Genomic DNA, 21,713 nt, shown 5'->3' on the forward strand with positions numbered 1-21,713 from the left:
GACCTAAGCGACCTGCAATGGCCCCAACCCCCACCCCATCCCACCCCACCAACCGGTAGGGTTGTTTCCCTGCCCACTGCTCACTGCATTGCGTTGCAGCACCCGGAGGGGAGGGGCTAGCTAGGCCACCGCCACGACCGTACGCACAAGTTTGTTGTGCAGTTTTGTGTCAGAGATTGGATGAGGGGTGGTCCGGGGAGGGGGAAGGGGGGGGTTGATTGTGTTCCACCCCTCGGCACCCCCCCCCCCCCCCCTCCCATGGTGGTGTACCACTTTCGGACATCCGGAAGGCTCCATCTCAGCGCGTTGCCACCGGGTTGCTGCTTCTGGTGGACTCTGACCTTTTCCATGCTCGAAGGTGGTTGAAGTTCGTTAAAGATTCAAACCCCCCTTTCCTTTCCATCCCCTCCGGTCCCAAAAAACCCGCCACCATCGCTGGTCTGGACTCTGGTGGGCGGCTCACTGTTCACCGTTCACTGGACTGCCGGTCATTGGAGAGAACTCTGCTGCTTCGGTTGTCGGTTATGAAGATCACATCCCTTCCTTCCTCTTCTCTCTCTCTCTCTTTCTATGCCTCTCTCGAGCGACTTGAATGAATTTAGATAAGGTTTTTGTCCGAGGTTCCAGGGTCCAGGTCCCGGTTCTGAGGCGAAGCCAGAAACCTGCGTTTCAGTAACAGACACACTCAAGGAACACGGCGGCTTTGAGCAGCAGCAAAGTGAGCAGATCTTGTGACGCGTACACGTCCTTGTGTGTGTGTGTGTGTGTGTGTGTGTGTGTGTATGTCGGTTCGTTACGGACAATAAGTTCGCTGTTGCTGCCGCTGCTGGTGATCCATAAAAATGCAATGATGTAGAAAGCGCTTGGTTTCGGGTTCGGGTATCTTCCGCACTTCCATCCATCCATCCATCCATACACACACACACACACACACACACACACACAGGACGGAGTCGTGCTACACCCTCCTGGTGGTGATTCCTGTTCGAGGTAAATCGGGGCGAAGGAAGAAACCAGAAGACACAATCGCAAGACCGCGAAACTGGGGCAAACAGTTTCTTCGTTCGTCTTGCTTGCTTTGCCTCCCGCAACCAAAACACACACACACACACACCGGCGCCCGCGCCCGGTGGCCGAGATGTTTGCTTCCCATGTTCGACACATTCCAGTCCACGACACGCGCACTCCTCCCGGCGCCCTCCCTTCCGCGTGACGGTGTATTTCATCTTGCAGAAGCAGCAGCAGCAGCAGCAGCAGCACCGTAGCGGCGTCTTGCATAAATCTCCTTCCCAATCCACGGCTCGGTTCCAGCAGCAGCAGCAATGCCGCATCACACACCGGCACACACACATACCGCTCGCCCTGCGTCGCCCATTACACAATGGCAATGGCAATCATCTAGCACTAGCACTAGCAGCACCACCAGCAGCAGTCGGTTTAGCTGCGGTACGGTGCAGTGCTGCTTATGCTTATGCTGCTGCTCCTGCTGCTGGTTACACTTATTGCATTTGCCGGCTGGCTCGCTGGCGGTCGGTATTTATAGTCCCGCCGAAGCGAATAAAAATAAAGTATTCACTCGCCTGGATTAATTTATGTAATGTAATCATCTCGCTTCCCCTCTCTCTCTCTCTTTACCGCTCTTCCCTTCTCTCTCGCTCGCTCTCTCGTCTTCTCTTTGTGGGTGGCAGATTAAGATGTATGGAAATCCTTGGCCAGGACTTGGTCACCACCGTTGCCGTTGGCTGTCGGCGATGCGCAGCGCGAATGCAGTGCTGCAGTGCTTTGCGTCCTCGACATTAGCGCTCAAATCCAATCGAAGTGTAACAGCCTCCTAATAACAGGCCATACGACACTCACACACACACACACACACTCACACACCAACACACAGACACGCCGTTCTCGTATACTTGTTGCTGTACATCACGCTTCGAATCACCGTTTCCCCCTCGTTGGTTGTTGCAGCATAACATTGTTGCACTCGCATTCGATGAAGAATGGGGGTTGGGAGGAGGTGGAACCCTTTTCATGCGGAGCGCCTTGCAATGGGGTCAGGGGATGAGGTTTGACAGATATGACACTTCAAGTCCATCGGGACCGTCCTTCCAGCCTTCTCTGTTTGTGCCAGCGTACCGAAAGAAGGAGGAACAGGAGGATGGATGGAGGGAAGGGGAGGTAGCAAACTTTGCACCTCCCCAATCCCCCAACCCCTCCAATGGGCGTGTGAGGGAGGACGAAAGTTTATTCCTTTTTCCCCGCTGTCAATCACTCTGCGGAGGCCTTTCACTCTCTTTCTCTCTCTCTCTCTTTCTCTCTCTCTCTCTCTCTCTCTCTCTCTCTCTCTCTCTCTCTCTCTCTCTCTTCCACGGCGGAAGGTAATGTCGATCAGCGTCGAAAAGTGTTGGAGGAAAACTTTTCTGTCGCCAGTTTGGTCGCTTGGCCGTCCGTCCGTGTGTGTGTGTGTGTGTGTCCAGTGCAGGCCAATGTGCGAGTGGTTGGTTGGCCGAACTTTGTTGCCGAGGCCAGGCCACAACTTTGCCACAGGCCCGTCCTCTCCCATGGGGAGGGGGGGGGGGAGGAAACCAATTGGGTGCAAAAATGGATCCCGAAATGTTGCTGTTGGCTGGAACAACGAGGTTATCCTTTCCGTTATCCTCTGCCCCGTTCATGTTTACCGAAAATCCCTCGGCCAATCCAGAGTGTGTGTGTGTGTGTGTGTTAGTACCATTGATAGCAAGCAAGCACTAGCAGGCGGTGAAGGGAGTGGAGGAGATGCTGGCTGCCAAAATGTGAACTCGGCCTTTTCAAAGTCGAAGGATGTCATGAGGGATTCAAACTGCAAACTACGAGCGATCCATTGCTGCAGAGCTGGTGCTATGAGACTCCCTAGGCAACCAACGGAAGCCCGGGAAGCCAGTCTAGTGAGGCATTGAAGTGATACGGAAGTGACTTACCAAGGGAACCAAGCACAGGGTTGGTACACTGCAATCCCTGATCAACTCGAGCCAACTCACGAATGATTGAGACTCATACCCCTTGATAATGGCGACCGTTTACTAAAGGGGAATCATAGGAGCACAACATTCCCATGTTCCTTCAATCGAAAAGTGTCAAAAAACTGACAAAAAAGTGTCTAAAACTGGTTAACTGATCCTTGCGATACATTCATTAGCTTGGCGCTTTGGTTCCATGCGGTACATGATCCTTTGACAATCCTGTTGTGGAATTAAACTGCAGTCTTTGCAGAGAACCGTTCTGCCCGCAATATCCACGGGTTTTTTTTCTTGAATCGCGGCTCTCGGTTAACAAACAACCGTGGTCCTGTCACTAGCAAAGCTAACAAACGATTGGCATTACTCAAGCCGAATAATAGAAGATTTTAATAACCCTATGCGCCTCAAACCTGTCTGGTTGTAGCATTGCGCCGCCTCTATTTCAGTTTGGTTGCATCATCTGCTCTTCCTCGTACCACTATGTGTATCAATCTGATTGAAAATATTTAACGCTAATTTACTAAATACGTTCTGCGGTTCTTCCCTTGGTTCAATCGCTCATGTCTGCCAACTTACTCAGCCAGGACCCTACTGCTAGGAATAGTGTTGCTTCGGTCGTGCGGGCTGTTAGCTCATCGCACCCGTTTTATTGCAGGGATCATCACAGCATACGTTGAGTCTAGCGAGATGAGCTACCAAATCAAAGATCCTTCTACACTCATGGTAGTTTCCTGAGATCCCAGTCCGGTCTAGGTGTCTTCCGAGGTGACGCACGTTCTGTGGGGTCGAATAACCCCATCGTACCGTTTATTTCACTGTTCATTAGCACCGCTTCGACTTCTACCAACAATTTGCGTATTACCGCAGCCTAATCTTAGTGTTAAATTAAATATTTAAAACCATTGTGTGTCAGATGAGGGTTTTTTTTTAAATAATAAACAACAATAAACAATATACAAAACTTGGATCCTATTCGGAAATCAAATAGATGTATTGAACTGCCGTTTAGCACAAACCATCAAGTGATACGAACCGTAGAGATTGTGTTAACAAAACTTTCAAATGTTGAAGAAAGAATAGTGCGCTGCCTCCCCCGAGTTCAGCTCCAAACTACGGATCGCGAATAGTTCCAGAATGTATCTCTCCCTCTTGTATACGGCTTATCTTCTTTTCCTCTTTCCACAACCCAAAGTACCAATAATTCAAACAAAAGGCTCGATGAAACGCAGAAAGCATGGCCATGGTCACCGTGAGAATGCCTACTTAACGATTCAACCCCCAGAAAACGAAGGGGAGGTTGAAAAGCCAGCCAGAAACGGACCCCTGGCACGCACCGTAAGACACTCGGGCTGCAATTAGGCCGAACGATTTCTGTCACGTAAATTAGCTGCATTGTGGAATGCTTTCAATCCACGCACGGTAGTGAAAGCGAAGGGGGGAGAAAAAGATAGAGAGCGAGAGACAGACGGGGAAAGGTCGGCTTTTGGTTTCGGAATTGCGCGCGCGATCCGCTATCTAGCCAGCCAACCGGCCAGCCAGCCAGTGCCAAGGATGCGTGCGATGCGGCGTTCACGCGACTAATGCTCGGTGGTTTTAAGCCGACAATCTATTGGAAGACCAAAGAGGAGGCTAGAGTGTATGTGTGTGTGTACGTATGTGTGTGTGTGTGTGTGCGCAGTAAATTCGAACAAAATATTTCCTCATTATCCCTGTGACCCTGTGACCGAACGACCGAACCGAACCGCGAAAAGTAGATAATTTACTCCCAGCCCAGGAACCCCCAGCCGAGGACCATCCTCTCGGTTTCGGTCTCGGAATCGATTGTGCCTGGAACTAGGTGCCAGCTGCTACCAGAAGGGAAGCTAAGGAGTGGGACGGAGAGCAACAGAGCGAGAGAGCGAGAGAGTGAAAATTATTTCTTAATAAACCCAATATCTATCGAACCCCCGGACGATGCGCCAACGGACGTGTGTGTGTGTGTGTGTGTGCTCCGAAGCCCGGTGGTCCGCTCTCGGTCCCTTCTCGGTCTCTTCTCGCCGGCCTTCTCACGCCCTTCCTCTAGGGTAGAACCTCTCTTAATCTTAATTAGAACCCCGTTTCGAAGCTGGAACCGAGAACCGTGGCTCGTTAGTCTGCCTTCAGTGCTGCCTTCAGAGCTCCCTGTTCCGCTTGGTACCGGGGGATCGATTTACTAATTTTGCCCTCTCCCCTTCCTCGGCACACTCGCCTCCAACCCCAATGGTTGATGCAGCAGCAGCTCTATCGAACGCGAGAAGAACACTCACCATTACCGCCTTCAGTGTGTTGCTGCTGCTGCTGTTGTATGTGGTCGCTGGTGGTGGTGGTGGTGCCAGCATTTATGCTCACGCTTTATGCCATCCCGTGCTGTGTGCTGCCACTCGTGCTCATCCCGGTTCCTCAGTAAAGTCAGGATGTATCGCTGGCAGGAAATTTAGCCACTTGCGCATTGCCGACACCACCACCACCATTGGCAGGCGGCGGTTTTGCAGAGCGAACCCGTACGAGCGAACGAACGAACGAACGAGAATCCGCTCGGTAAACCGCACAACTTACTACAACTCATTTCCGCACTTTCGCACTTTGGCGCAACCCTTACCTCTTTGCTGCCTTGGCTGCATGCTACCTGGTGGTAGTGGTGGTGGTCCGGGGTGTTGGGGTCGCCTTACCCATTTTCAGCGCGAACACGGCCCGCGCGATAAAATAAAACAATCTGGATTTGCGCGAAAGCACGGGCACTGGGAGCGGGCGTAAAATATTCATTTCCACACGCTGCACGTTCTTCGTTCTTCTTGTTTTTTCTCTTTTTCTTTTATCTCGCTCTCTTGCTGTCGACGGGCGGGGAGGATTGTAACAAATAGAAAGGCCACAACCGCCACACCGCCACACAGTGGCACGCTTTCTTGCTTGCCGACAAACTACAGCGCCAGGTGAGAGAAGAGCAATTCCGAGGCACAATCCGCGGCCATTCGAGAGACGAGTTTCGATCTGAGCGATTGGAAAACGTGAAAAACGGAATAGTGGGATGCGAAGTGCGAGATGCATTTTGAACAGTTAATTTAAACTTTTTCAACTGCTTCGCTAGTGGTATGTGTAGCTGTATGATGCTTTGCTGCGGTCAGGTTGTTGATTACTAACGTATCGTATTCGTATGTGTTTTACTTTCACGATGTACTGCAATTCATTTTTGCTATAACTAGATTAACAGGTGGATTGCACTGGTTTGCGATACTTTATATGTTTCTTTTATATATCTTTCTATTCTTCATCTTTGCTTTAAGTCTCTTTTTTTATAATTTATGCTTATATTACGATGATTTGAAATCGGTATTAATGTCTTTTATGAAAAAAAAAATTGCATTTTCTTTTCATCTTCTTTGTACTGTACTCCATAATGATAGGAGTTCATTTACATTATGTTTTATGCTTTGGTGCATCGCGCAAATCATCAATAGCATCGCGTGAAAAGGTTTTCTCTTATCGATAGAGAAGCTTATTTACATTCCCGGCAAACAATATTCACGCCATGTTTCCGGAGCTAATGTGCGAAGCCTTCTCCACCGAAAGTTAATAGGCGTAAAAGCGACCGTGCGTCACTTAATAAACCTTTTCGCTAATTCACTCCCGCCCGAAAAGCTCATCCTCTATCACTATCGATCTTCGGCGTCCTATCGTATGCGACAGTCTGCGCCCGGAACGGCCACAAGTGCCCACCAGGGTCCCCCGTGCTCGGGCACAGCATCTCCCAAGAGGTGCTGCCTTTTGTCGACAGCAGCTTCCGCGCCGAAAATTAATGCACCAAACGCCACGCCACGCCACCGAATCCAGCAAAGGTCCCGCAGCCCCTTCCTCGTGGGGTTCCAATTTGCCTTCGAGCTGCCATCGAGCGGCTTTTGAGCGGCAAGAAACCAGCGAGCCGCAAGGACCCGCTCGGTGGCGCTCCACCACGCAAGAAGTACGACACTTTTAATAACTTTCAAATTTTACCACCAAGCATAAATCATATTAATAATAATTTATTGCTAATTATTATCGCGCGCGCGCGAACACTAGTCAGGCCGGGTGGACTCCCGGGTTTCCGAGGCGTGTGCTGAATGTGTGCGCGGTGCTCACCATCCACCAGCAAGACGCTCGAGAGACCGACCAACTCCGCCTCGCCAGGGATGGGCCTTACGAAAAGCATCATCGTTGCGCGACACTTCGGTGCGAAACCGGATCGATTACTTACCTCGGCAGCATCGAAGGAGGTGGACCAGCGACAGCGCCATCGCCGGGTCTTTAGCAGGAGACCAAAACCTACCCGTTAACAAGCGCGAGGCGTGATTGAGACAAGCGAACGGAAGCGGAATCCCAGCAGCCGAAAAGCCGTTTCCAGTTGACAGCTACCAGGCGCCTCCATCAAGCCTTTCAACGATATGAAGCTGCTGCTACTACTACCACTACTACTACCGCTCCTACTGCGGTGCGGCAACGTCATTAAACGGGGCAATTCATTTGGAAAGTTTTGCGAATAAATTTGCGAATGTTTTTCGGTTTTCATCCATTTTTAAAAACCAAAGCAATCCCCGGGAAGGGGTTGAAGGTTATTATGTCTGGTGGAATCGCTATCCTGTATCAGCAGCGCAGCAGTTGGCTAAGAAGCAAAGGGACCAAATTAACCCACAATCATCGATTTACATCTTCTGTGCAGTGATCGAAATTCGTGTATCCGCGTAAACTCTAACACACAACATGTAACATCAAAACAACAAACACTTCAAACGAAAACAAATTATCAACGAGAATCACCGAACGATAACGGATTAAACGACCGGTTTTGCTGGCAAACTATAAAGTGACGCTGAGAGGCCACTGAAAAGGCGGACCATAAAGCGCACCGTAAATGGATGGTTCCCCTGGGGGAGGGGGCGAGCGACGTGATGTTGCAGAGCGTGTAAGGGTTGTCCCAACCCCCTTTCCAACATGTTCCACATCAATGATGAGAACCGGACCCCGGGGGTAGGGGGTCTGCCAATTCACCGGAAGCGCCATTTATTTAATCTTCTCCCTTCCGAAGACGACGACGACGAGGACGGAAGCAACCAAACCAAGAAGCGTGGCCAGGAAGCGGCCGGCAGGGAGTAAAGTCAAAAATAAATCCAAAAATTACAACCATCCGGACGGACGACCATCCGGAAAGCCGGCCCCCCCGGTCGGAAGCATAAAACTCGCTTAAATCCTTTTATTTATTTCACACCTTGACACTCCTGCCATCGGGGCACGGGATCGGGGCAACGGCAAACACGCGTTTGATGCGGTTAACGGAAGCCCGGGGGGGGGAAGAGGAAGTTGCCGCTGCTGCTGCTGCTGCTGCTCTGTTCCATCTTTAATATCCCGTTCTGCCTGACCTCCCTCGTTCGTTCGTTCGTTCTCCTCTTCCCTTCTTCTTCTTCCTCTGGTTATTAACCGCGTTCGTATTTTCGTTTTGCGCTGGCTTCAATAATGAAAATGGTGTAATAAAAGGCGCGCGGCCACATTCCGGCGTGGCCTTCCCGGGCTGGTGGTGGTTGTGATGGTGGTAACGATTTACGAGAAGCTGCAATCTTGCTGCGGCGCTTGCTGCTGCGTTGCGCTGCGCTGTGTCGAGTTGAGAAGGAAGAAGCGGCTGGCGGTTTGGCGACGACCTAGATTTGCGTCGCTCCGTCGTTGTTGTGGTACCGGTCGGTGTTTTGGTTCGTTGGTGGGGCTTTGGCCGCAGAGCTACCGGAACTACCGGAACGCCTATATCACTCCCACAAAATCCGCCTCTCTCTCTCTCTCTCTCTCTCTCTCTCTCTCTCTTTCTCTCTCTCTTTCTGATCTCATCTGGCTTCATCATCTTGCAGCATCTTGTCGAAAAGACGCAAAACAAATCGATAGCCAGTAAAAGGAATAGAGAAAGAGACTCCCTCTCTCTTTCAAAGAGAGAGAGAGAGAGAGAGAGAGAGAGAGAGAGAGAGAAAGGAAAAGAGAAAGGAAGAGAGAAAGGAAAAGAAAGAGGGAGAGAGCGAGTCAACAAAGCAAGAAAAAAAACAGGGCGAGAACAATCGAACAGCAGAAAGAAAATGCCAATCAAGTCTGTCAAGGTGCAGCGGTGTGCGGTTCCCGAGGGATACTTAGGGGTTGAGATCAACCTCTCCTCTCTCCCTTTACAAGGGATGGTGGTTAATGCTGGCGTGTTATTTATTGCCACTGCCGCTGCGTGGCCCCGTGGTGCCCGTGAGCCGTTTGACGTTTGATTTGACGTTGACGTCGTGCGTGGTACGGGACGGTACGGCACGACACGACATTCGCACGCATCCCAGCACGTCGTACCCGTACTCTTGTCCACACACACACACGTACGCGCGCACGCACACGCAGCGAGAGCTTTTTGAGGCCGTCAAGACGCTGGTCGCGACGCGTTTTCAACCGATTTCCCACGACGCTCGTCACGTACAAAACGAATCTTCCTCCACCATCCTCAACCATCCACCTTCCTCCATGGTCTCTCTCTCTCTCTCTCTCTCTTTCTCTCTCTTTCTCTCTGTCTCTCTGTTTCTCGAGCCATAACCTGCACGGAATGGTTGCGAATCCTCCAAAGGATAACTAGTCCTTGGGTAGCGTCGCAAAAAAGGCTCGCGTCGCGTCGGAACGGAGCGTCTTGACGTAAATCGCATCGCAACCCAGCCCTGTCAGCGGTAAGGGAGGGCAAAGGGGGGAGGGGGGAGGGTGAGTTAAAGGCAGACAAAGGGTGTGGTTGCGTGGGATACCTCCGCCGCTACTGCTGAAATCTCTTTCCCCGAAATTTTCAGAAGGAGCAGAAGCTGGAGCTGGAACATTGGCCCACACTGGATGCTGCAGAACCAGATGAACCAGACCGATCCGGCGATCCATCTCATCGTCAGCAGAGAGGGCAGAGGGCAGAGAGAGAGAGAGAGAGAGGCGCTACAGCTAATCAAGGGCTACCTTCCCCTGGCCGCTATGCCCCGGATTATCCACCACCTTCTGTTCAGCTCTCTCTCTCTCTCTCGCTCTCTTTCACGACAATAGCTGCCAGCTGAAGCTCCGAGTCGCGCTAGGACCTTCTAGGACCCTTTGTAGCACCAACGTTCGGCACACGCACACACAGACATCAGCACGAGCGCTCGAGTGCGTTGTTTTATGTGTTGGCGTATTTTGCGATGCGTTTGGTGCCTTCCACACGCACACGGGGTCATTATAAAAAGGGATCCATGCCCCCACCCAACCTTCCCTTCCCTTGGTGGCCCACCCCTCCAAATCAGCGCTTAACAGCGTTGGGGCGTTGGTGTGTATGAGTGTGTTTGTAAGAAGTGTGCTGGTGCGAGCGGTGCGAAAACGCACCCCGACCGCACACTCACAGTGATCCCCGGGTATACGGACCGACCGATAAAGGAGAGGGGGGGGGAAGGACGCATCGAGCCCCTCACATCGCTTTTGGTTCGGTCTCTCGCACGCAAAAAAAAACACACACACAAGACACACGCTGCCCCACAGTGGAATAGGTCAAATGACGTTTACGCAGTTACGCGCTCATCCCTATTGTGTGAGAGCGTGTGTTCGTGTATGTGTGTGCGAGCGGGAGTGATGGTGAGATAGATAAAGGCAAGAGAGCTCGCTCTCTCTCTCACTCTCTCCTTCTCACGAGATAGTAACATGCCATGCTGAACACTCACTGGCACTGGTCCTTTGATCCGAGGATGGAACTCATTCGCTGGGATGGAACCCTTGGACCAATGCGTGCCTCGTTCCGTGTCGAGTGTCGAGACCCCGGTCCCTCGTCCTCGATTACGATTGCTCAACACAAAACACACAACACGCAATCGATGCTGTGCACCACCTTATCAGTGGCGATAAGTGGGCAGAAAAATAAAACGAAACAACGAAGAGAACAAGAGCATCTTTTCGCTTCCTTGTTTAAAACAAAACGAAGCGGAAGCGAACGAAATGTCTGGTTCTGGTGCCACTCTGATGGCAATAAGTGTTACGAAAACAACGACCGAGCGTGAGAACGTTGGAACGTTGGACGTTGGATAGCGCACGTTGCTTTTGGCTCGCTACCAACACCGAAGTGCGCCGGCGCGGCCACATCCCGGGCACAACATAATATCGCTGAAGACCCGAGGGTTCCGAGTGCTCTCGAGGGTTCTCCGTTCTGCTGCTGCTGCTGCTGCCTTCAGTTCTGTATTCACGTAACGTGCCTGCGTGTGTGTGTGCGCGCGCTCACTAGGTCCTGCCTCATTCTCGGTCTCCGTTTCTCTCATTCTCTCGCTTCCATTTAAGGGCACCGTTGCTCCAGTAGCTCGGGCTCCGAGTCCTGCCAGTCACTCACGAAAGCTTCGCTTTGCTGCGTTTGATTTTTTGTTGTTGTATTGGAATGAAGAGGGGGTTGTTGCGAGGTGCGCCCCCATCGCTGAGTCCCAGTATCGAGAGTCCCCGCGTGAAGAGAATTTCAATGTTGTGCGTGTCTTTGCCCGTTTTGTTGATAACATTCACTCGTTCAGTCGGTTGGTCGGTCGGAATGGGATGGGATGAGGGGTGAGTGGCTGGGTGGGGTGGATGGAAAGGAAAGGGATGGTATGGCCCGGGTGTGCGCGATTGGGTCGCATGATAAATGTCTTTTTTATTGTTTCCAGCGAAGAACTTTGTTTTACTCTCCGCGTCACTCTTCGGCGCGTTGAGTGTGTTGGGGTGAGGGGAGGGGGAGGAGGGGGGAAGGGGTTGGAGGATGACAATTCGCTTCATCTCGCCGCTCTAATGAGTGGGTGTGTGTGTGGGCGAGAGCAGCGAGAAAGGAAGGCATTGGGGAAGGTCAACTGTTCTTTCTTCTGCGCGTTCGTTTGTTTGCTTACTTCGCCTGCCGCACATGCGTGTGTGTGTGTGTGTGTGCACCGCTGCTCCTCCTCGCAGCGATCGTGGATCGTTGGCAGAAACCGAGCGCCGTGCGCCCGCTGCTCGGTTGTGTTTTTGATTATCCCTTTTTTGTGTGTGTATGTTGGTGTTGGAGAAGTAGAACCTCCTTGGGAGGCATTGTTTCCGAAGCCCGTTCCATTAGAGATGCCATTCATTGAGCAGAGAACCACTGCTTCGGTTTCGTTTCTTTTCCTCTTTTTTGCCGATTTTTTGCCTCTTTTTTGCCTCTTTTTTTTCGACGAAATGCTGCGCCAGATCGTTCTCACACCATTCTTATCGTCTCTCCTACCGGGGGCTCATTCATTCTACGCCCTGCGTGCTCTGGCCCTGGCTCTGGCCCCGCGGGCGTCCTCCTCAAACAACACTCGGAGCCATCGCAGCACATCTGTCGATTTGTCGTTTGTCGCCCACTCCGCGTGTTTTGCCTCCGGGTCCGGGTCCTTTTTGGGAGGTCCGAACACTTGAAGTACCATTCGTCTGGTGCTGGCTGCTTCTGATGGTGGTACAGCTAGGCGCTAGCAACAATGACTCCCGGTCTTACGGGTACCAGCGGGAAAGTTCGCAAAAAAAAAACACGCGGAAGCTTTGCGAGCTGCGAGGGGATTACCATACTTCCGACTCTCTCTTTCTCTCGCTTTAGGGTGCTTTGCTGGTTGGCACGATGATGAATTGGAAAAGCTGGGCACCGTAGCGCCACGGGAACCGCGCGCAAGGCACACGAAATACCCGAACACGAACACCCGTCAGCCGGGGGATTAGGGAATGAATGTTAAACAGATGTATCGCCGCCGTCGGAACGGCTGCTGCTGCTGCTGCTGCCGTTCGCTGCTCGTCGCCATTCCAATAAATATCGACCAACCGACGACGGCGGCGCTGGTGGTGCTGGTGGTGGTGTTGACAGCGTGGATTGCCGGATCGCTTGCCTGGTTCGGCTCGGTTCAACCGTTTTTTTTTTTGTTTGTTTGTTCGGTCCCTTCGAGGGGCTTCCATTTGGCGGTCCGTAGGTCCGCTGGCCTTACTCCTTCACTTTCCAGCAACCGCTGGATCTCAAATCGATCGGCCGCATACGGAACGCGTACGGAAGAACCAGATGGGATCGACCTACTCGATGCTGCGGCCGATGCTGCCGGTGCTGCGATGGTTTCAGTTTAACGCATTAATTATGCTGCGTCCCTTTTTTTTCACCCCACGATTGATACACTTCTGGGACGATCTGGACGAAGTAAGGAGAGGAAGGAGACCCGGTGTGCGTGTGTGTGTGTGTGCGTGCCATTTACATTTGCATTGCGCGGTGGCAGAGATGGAATAATTAGACGGAAGCGCAGCCAGCGCTAGGATGGGCGCTGTTCCCATCGGAACAGATCAAAGTGCCACCAAAATTGCGATTGGGAGGTTAGGGGAGGATATTTACATATTCATTGATCGTGATGGTGGATGATTCACTGCCGAGGGTTCGGGCACGACCAAATTGTGCTTCTGATTGGAGCCCCAATACTATCGCGCACTTGCGTACGTACGCGTGGTATGATTTATGTCGCGCGAAAAAACGCGGGATGGGGGTATAGCAAAAAGTTAATTGGGATCGTATGACGGCGCTTTGCATCGTCGACCCTGGCAAGGATGAAAGGGGAAAATTACACAGAGAGTGGTCCATTTTCGTTGCACGTTCAATTGTACTGTACGGTCGCTCGTAGTAGCAGTGAGCTCTTTGTGGTGCGCGAGGCATACCTAAGATCACGAATCTTATTACCTAATCGCAACATGTAAAAATGGTGGTGTTATCCAATCTATTTGCTGAATTTTTCAATCTTTAAAAACAATCCCTACCATGAAATAGTTTATACTCGAGTGCTAATGAAGTGCAAGTTCTATTTAGTTTCGGATTTCGAAGGCTGTTAAAGGTATTGGTAAGCAAATTGATCGTTCAAATAAATCACCAAACGTACTCGTAAATTCACAAATAAGCAACATAAAACCATATTCTGGAGCGAATTTTAATTAAAAGATCCTATGAACCATAAATTATGCCGATTTCTTTCATGATTTTCATGATTCGAGACCTCAAAGATTTGAGGGTAAAATGAGTTCAAAATAAGTGTCTTTTACTCAGCTCTTTGGTGCAATGTCCTGAACAAATAGACACATTCAATATACCTCATTTGAACCAAAAAAGGTCCAATAAACAGTCAACGTGTATAATGTGCACTATTTGTTGAAGCATGTTTAGTATCGTATCTGATTCGCAATGCTTTGAAACAGCGTATAAGTATTTTAGAAGCAGAACATATTGCTATGCTTCCTCGCCTCAGGAAAATGTGTAAGATTGGAATTTCATATTTACTTCTCAAAAAGCAATACTTGATTGTTAACCACCACCATTCGTTGGCCACCAAGACAGTCAAAACTGTTGGGCAAACTATTTTATTTTAAGCAGAATATCATCTCCTACAAATGGTCAATTTCAAGCCAAACCGCTTATCCTCAACCGGTCCCTGCGTGTTGTGGTAAAGAGCAAAGAAAAGTTTAAGTTTTTCTTAGTCAATTGATACCAAAAATTCAACCTAAAGGATTTTGTGTTTTCAGTGAAAAGCTTTAAAGGTCAATTTGATAGAAAGTGTTTTTCGCTCGTGAGACCTGTGTTATCGCCGCTGATAACCAACACCCGCCGTCCGTGTTATAAAACATATAAAACGATTGATGGAGTGGCCCCCAGCCCGACCCATCCGCCATACCATTCGCCATGCCATCTGATATCGGTTATCATGCTGCCCCGTGTTGCCACCAACCAACACATCATCATCACAGGAAAAGACACCACGGGGACCGACCGACCGGGGCGATGAAACCGAGGAACCGAGGAGGGGGTTCGGTATCGGGTTCAACACGCCTCCCATTTCAAAGCATTCGGTCAAAGCATACCACTCCCCCCCCCCCCTTCACCCATCGTGCAGGTTCATAAATTGTATTCTTTCATCTCCCTCGGAGCCTCGGCCAACGACTCGCCGTTCCGTTCCGATTTGGCAACCTAAGGGATGCCCGAGAGTGGGGACGAAGGGAGAAGGGGGCGCGGGGTGTGAATTTTTGGTCGAAATTTTCATATCCGCATACCCGGGGCACCGATTGGACACCTCTACCCGAGATCATGGCATCGGATTGCTGGCTGCTGCCGGGTCGCCGTGGATCAGATTGAGCGTGAAATATGCCGCCCCCCAAAAAAGAGAGAGTGGAGGGTGTCGGTGGATGGGTGGGGCAGTGTTTCAACATAATTCAAGCGTGCCCTGTGCCAGTGCCAGTGCCCCGGGACTCCCAGACTGTTGCCAGATGCCAGATGTAATCAGGTCATCCCGTAAACCCGTTCTGTCGTCATTCCCGTCGCCGGACTTCCAATCGCTGCACTCTGGTGTTTGTGTACGTGTGTGTTGGCAGGAAATTCCTGCAGCAGGAGAGAGGAAATAGTGAGAGAGGTGAGGGGTTTTTAAGGAATTTTCAATATTCATCACCACTCCACGCCATTGCACCACCATTTCCAGTTTGCCGATTCCCGGTCTCGGTGCAGAAGATCAAGGACCTGCCGGCCGACCAGCCGGCCGGGTATTGAATGATCCTCTCTACTCACGATCCTCTCTCTCTCTCTCTCTCTCTCTCTCTCTCTCTCTCTCTCTGCGCGGCACTTGGTTTCACTTTATTCAATTTCAACTGCTGCAACTCGTTCAATCCCGGGACCCTAAACCCGATGCTCTCTCTCTCTCTCTGGGTACTCGGTAAAGCCGCCACCATCTGGATTGTGCGGTCGGCATGCGGCAACTGAAACGAGAATCAGGGACAAGGGGAACGGGCGATGGTGGCCGGCCACCACGATGGCCGTGGACCATCGCATTTCGTAGGCATATGCGAGCATTAATAATTAATGTCGGTTATTAATAATTACTGTATCTTCTGGAGCGCACCAGAGAGAGAAAGAGTGAGAGAGGGGTCCGGGGTGTGCGATGGCCATGGCCGTCCAGACCGGATGCTTCCAGACCATCGGTACCGGCCTGGTTCCTGGGACCTGCTGGTGGTCAGCCACTGCGGCGGTAGTCGGCCAGTGCTTCGGGTTCTCCGGTCCATCGTCATGAATATATTCAGATGCTTAGCGCGTCCTGCCTCACCTTCCCTTCCCCGCATTCCCCTTAACTGGTCACATGCTTCACGAGCGAGAAAGAGAGAGAAAGAGAGAGAAAGAGAGTGAGTCCATTTGGCCATCGGAGTAGTAGCATCGTGCTGTGCGTTCGCATGAGATTGAGCAACTGACATCCAGCAGCAGCAGCAGCAGCACCAGCAGCAGTTGGCCATCCTGCACCCGGGGCCGAGAAGTCCTGGGACCACTGGACCCTCACTCAACCTCCCCCTTCCACACCATTCATTCCACCTTTTCCTGGGACCCTTGGAAGGTGATGATGATAATTTTGCAATCCAAATGAAGGAAAAGGAAAAGAAAAGAAATGGGCAGCACCAGCGGTAGTGGTGGTGGTGGCGGTGGTGCTCCTAGTCCCAAAAAACCCTCCCATTCCCAGTGTCTCCTGCGAATCCTATGCTCGACTACTGCTGTGTGTGTGTGTGTGTGTGCGTGATGATGATGATGATGGCTTTGTGCCAGCAGCTTGAAGTGTGCCAAGCGGCGCAATGCTGTTTGCCAATGGACGAGCAAGTAGCAAGTAGAACGCAGTCTGCGGGGTGGTGGTAGAGCAGAGGCGAGGTGAGACCTCAAGCCCAGGAGCCCCCTTTCTCTTGTGTGTGTGTGTGTGTGATAGCTGGATCGTTTGGACGGTTGCGAAAGACAGTGGGTTTGAACTTTGAAGAAGAAGATGATGATGATGCTGCTGCTGCTGCTGGTCGATCCTCAACCGTTTGTAGACTCCGAGTGTGTGTGTGTGTGTGTGTGTGTGTGTGTGTGTATGTATGTGGGTCGGTATTATGCAGGGCTCGATTTTAAAGAGATTTAATTTCACTTCATTCCACCGACGCCGTTCGCTGCCTCTGCCTCGCTTCGGCCTCCAAACCCCAGCTCTCTTTCCATCGCTCCACCCCACGGCCAGACCGGCTGTAAAGGGGCGAATCATGCCCCATCGCACCCCTCTCCCCGCCGGTGTCCGATGGTGGTTCCTGGTGTTTGAATTATGAAGTACAAAAGGTGATGTTGTAAATTAATAACATGCGGCTGGCTCTTGGCTCTCTTTCTCGCTCTCTCGGTTCTCTAGCTCTTGGCAGCTCCTTTCTGACGTCATTCGTCTTGTGCGAGTCCTTCTGCTCCTGCTGCTGCTGCTGCTGCTGTGAACGCTTACGTTGGCCAGAAGACAGACAGATAGAAACATCGTACTCGTGTGCGCACACACACACACACACACACACACATACACTGAGGGGCGCTGTAGGCTTGTTGGTTTGTCTGCAGTAGACACTCCGAGCTAATTGTGCTGAAGGTCCGTGTAGCCTAAAGGTTTTGCGAGCCGGAGCAGCCGAGTAGGGGTTCCATCCAGCAGTAGGATGCCAACGTGTGCCATAGTAGACTGACGGAGACTCGTGCAGCCGTCGGATGGATAGAGTTTTGTTACTGAATTGCGCTAGAATCTCATTCAATGGGAGGGCAACGTTTGAGGTTTACTTTATTTCGAGTGCAAGAGTGAGTTACTGTTTTGCTGACGGTAACACACATTACCAAGCATCAATCTTTGAAAACTGATTATTAGTACTGTAAGAAAAATTGCGGTCGATCAAAGTGTTAATAGTGATAACAGTTTCTTCTAAAAGAGTGCACAAAATTCCATAGAAACCTAGGGGAAAATGATATATTGTACTTCCACAATCACAATGCTTTTCATATTTACAGCCCCATCCATTTTCTCTGCACTAAGGTTACGATGCAGAACCAAACTGTAAATGAGAATGCATATGTGATAGCAAACCGAAATTCAATCAATAGATCTTCCAAACTATAAATAGGGAACCTTTAGGGAACCTTTCGAGAAAAAAACGGGTATTGCGAAATAAAAAGCTCAATCGCACTTGAAACGGTTTTAGTACTATCGTAATACAAAATGTTAAAGCATAACTTCTAGAAGCATGAAGTGTGTCTCAATTCACAGCTCATTATTAACTTCTTAGTAAGAATCAAGCAAGAAATTTAATGATCAACATAACAAACCAATGAGCTTATTGCCTCAAGATGAAATATAAAACTAATAATCAGCAGTAAATCTATCGAGATCATAAATACAATCATAAAAATATCAGACAAAACCATCAGTATCAGTTAAAAACTCATTTTTCAACTCAAATAAATTTAAATTCAAGCACCCACTAACTACTGCAAAATATTTATAAAAATTCATTTCTACTGAAAAAAGTGTATTATTTCATTTTTATTTTGTTATAAGAATGAACTGATGAAAAGTCAAACCCAATGTATCCCAACTTTCAGAAGAAAAAAACAACTTACCACATTGTCCAAAATATGAACAAAAGGCTTGAAAGTATTCAAGGTCCAGGGCTCCAGGTTCATTGTACGAGTAGTGTCTGTTGTTTATATCTATCTCATTTTACATCAGGCGCAATGAGGTATACTTCTGAATTTCTTTTCTCTTTTAAGTCACTTTTACAATCCACGAACTTATATACCTTTTTCTAATCTCCCTTGCGCTGCACACAGTTGCCAGTAGATGTAATAATTGAACCAAGCTCATTCACGCAAATGAGCAGCTGAAGTTAGGACATTTCGCACAAATATCAATCGATGTCCCCGAACGTCACCACTTCATCGGCAAGGAAAATACTAAAAATGGACGACCAATCCATCAGCCCAATCCCATTCCATACCAAAACCAATCCACCTCGACTGACTCCGCTAATGGAACACAAACTGGAACACTACCACTACCACCACCACCAGTCGCAGCATAACTCGCCGAACGCGAAGCGCCACCCCGGCTGGAATGCAAATATGTTGCTCAATCATCGGCGAAACTTCTGAAAACACTCTCCCCGCTCCACTCCACTCCACTCCACCCCACTCCACTAGACCATTCGCGAAGAGCTTTTCTGGCTCAACGGGGTCAACGATGTAAACAGCGTTTTATCACCCGGACCCCTCCCAAAACCCTCTCACTGGCACCTCTTGGGGGAGAATAGTGATGAAACGTAACTGGCGACCACCACCACCACCACGGTTTCACGGTCCCACTCCTAAAAAGGGCCGGACGAGCACTGCACTTTGGTCGCACGTCAAAAGTGGCCGCTTGCAAGGTGACACCAGTGTCACCACCCGAGTGGCCATTACGACGAATGGAACGCGCACCTTTGCAACGCTTCAAGCGGGTTCGCTAATCATTGGTTTTGATCCTGGGTTCCGAGTTTTCGGCGAGCGAACCATTCATCCAGCCATGTAGCCAAGTGGCCACTTGCTTCCCCTCTCGAGAAGGACATCAAACCTCGTCCCAAATCCCATCCCCCAAAAAAGGCTCTGGTTGGGTTGGTAAAAATTTCGACTGCCACCAACGTCCATCGGAGTGGCTCTCGAACTCGAACGTCTTCACTCGACTCGAAAGGAGCCGCGTCGCCGCATCGCTTGGATCGCTGCCAGCAGTTAATTGCGCTTCAAACCGGTTTCGGCGGGCGCTTCGCAGATGGCGGTGTGGCCGAGAGGAAGCCATTCGAGCACTTTTCAGCGTCGCGGTGCTCTCCCCCATCCCATCATCGAGTTGAGTTTTTGTGCATAATAGGTCACAGCATACACCATAAATACAGCTCTCTCTCTTTCTGTAGTCGGGTATCTCTTGTCTCGATGGACGGATGGATGATTGGAGCAGATGAATCGGCTTGATCTTGTCTTGTCTTGTCCGGTTGGTTTGGCAATCGGTGTCATCAACGAAGCGCGAACGCGATTCATCATTTGCGGAGTGGAGCCTCTTCCCCTTAGACCCCGTTAAATTTGTGTTAATGAAATTACATTCCTCCCCCCATCTCAGAAACCTCCTCCCAGGAAGGAGGGATACGAGATCAACAGCAGCAAAAGAACAAAGAAAAGCGCGGCTGCGGGAAATTAATTGAAATTAAGGATGCGCCACGTTGCTACCAGGGATCGATCGATGGAAAACCGGAATGGCCGGACGAGCCGGCCGGATGAGTTAATTTGATTATTACCAATTAGTACCCCCACCCCCCCTGCATTTCCTTCCCCGTTTGATGGTTGTTTGGTTGCTGACAACAACGGTTTACGGTGGCTCCCTGTTCCTCCCGTAATTAACTCGAACGCTCAATCAAATCAATTCCCATTTTAACCTTTTTCTTTCCATCGGGCAAGGGGTGGGCGCTAAATGCGTTCGAAATTCGCCGTCGATCAACCACCACCAACACCACTACCATCAGCAGCAGGAGTAGCAGCACCAATTTTTGGCTTGATCGAAGTGATTGAATTCCCCAGTTCGTGCTGATGCCGAGGCCGCGAAACAAAGAACCGTCCGCACGTGAAGGCGAAGAAAATTATGGAAATTACAAGGTACCAAACTCCCTCCCTACTGGTGGTGGGTGGTGGCGAAAAAAAGCACGCGTGTGGTACGCGAACCATCTCACCATCACCGTCGCGCTGATTGACATGCAAATTGGAACGCAACGCAACGCGCCCCGTCCCGATCGGGGAACCCCGATCGAACGTGTGCCACTGCCACCTCACCACCTCGACTCGTCTTTCGTGTCTCTTCCACGATGTCCGTCCAGTTCCGTCCAATTTCGACGACGCACCACGTCGACGACGTCACCGGCGACGCTGCCCCGAAACCCTAATTGCTCATCGACAGCAATTCATCGCGATTATCTCCATGCGCAATGATTTGTGTCTGGTTTATCTTATCCCCTTCGTCGAGCGTAGGAGCGGAAAGGATGGGAAGGGGGAGGAGAGGGGTGGCCACAGTTGGTCAGGCAACCCCCAGGCAAGGGAACCCGGCCTCAGGCTCAGGGCCTCAAGCAGCCTCAAAACCCAATTTATCACATTGTCGAAGACAATCCATCATGGCGACCATCCCCCACTCCCACCCGGGGTGGGGGGTGGCGGGTGGTTCGGGTCGAGGGCTCAATTTGAGAAATGATTCATTCCCTTTCGCGGCTTCTTTCCTGTTTTTTTTCGTTGCCTCCTTTCTTCTGGGTGGTCTTTTCCAAGTTCATTCGCCCATTCTTTCCATTTCATCTCACTTCACTGCGAGGCGCCTGCTCACCGCACCGCACCCCGCAGTCGCGCCCTCTTCCGGAAGTGCGTCATTCATTATTATGTTTGATGCCAGCGTACGGCCAGCGGGGCCCAGTAAGCATTCGTTATCCTCCAGAAGAAGGAAGCCAAAACCAATTCGGGTTTTTCCCCTGGTGCGCAATTGTGTGCGTGTCGTCGTTGGTCGCCAATCGTTAGTCCAGATCCAGATGAACGACAATTGTCATTACGATTGGTTTGATTTCGAAACCCTCGAGCCAGCCAAATTTAATGATTGACCAAATTTGATTTAGCGCACGCACACACTGACATAAGGCCAGTCAGTGGTTACGTGCAAGTTGGAACGACATGCGTCTCGTAGTAGGCCAGCAATCGCAGTAGACCTAAACCAAGGCGAGGTGGCTGTCAAAACGGGAACAAAGCCCAGGATGCCAGGAAAGAAGAAGGTCAATTTGTTGTCTCGTATCACGGAGGACGACGCCATTTCGTCCACAGAAAAAGCTGGACCTAACAAGACGCATGGTCGTCATCGTCGTCGC

The sequence above is a fragment of the Anopheles darlingi genome, chromosome 3 (assembly GCF_943734745.1).
Source record: "Anopheles darlingi chromosome 3, idAnoDarlMG_H_01, whole genome shotgun sequence".
In the NCBI taxonomy this organism is placed as follows: domain Eukaryota; kingdom Metazoa; phylum Arthropoda; class Insecta; order Diptera; family Culicidae; genus Anopheles; species Anopheles darlingi.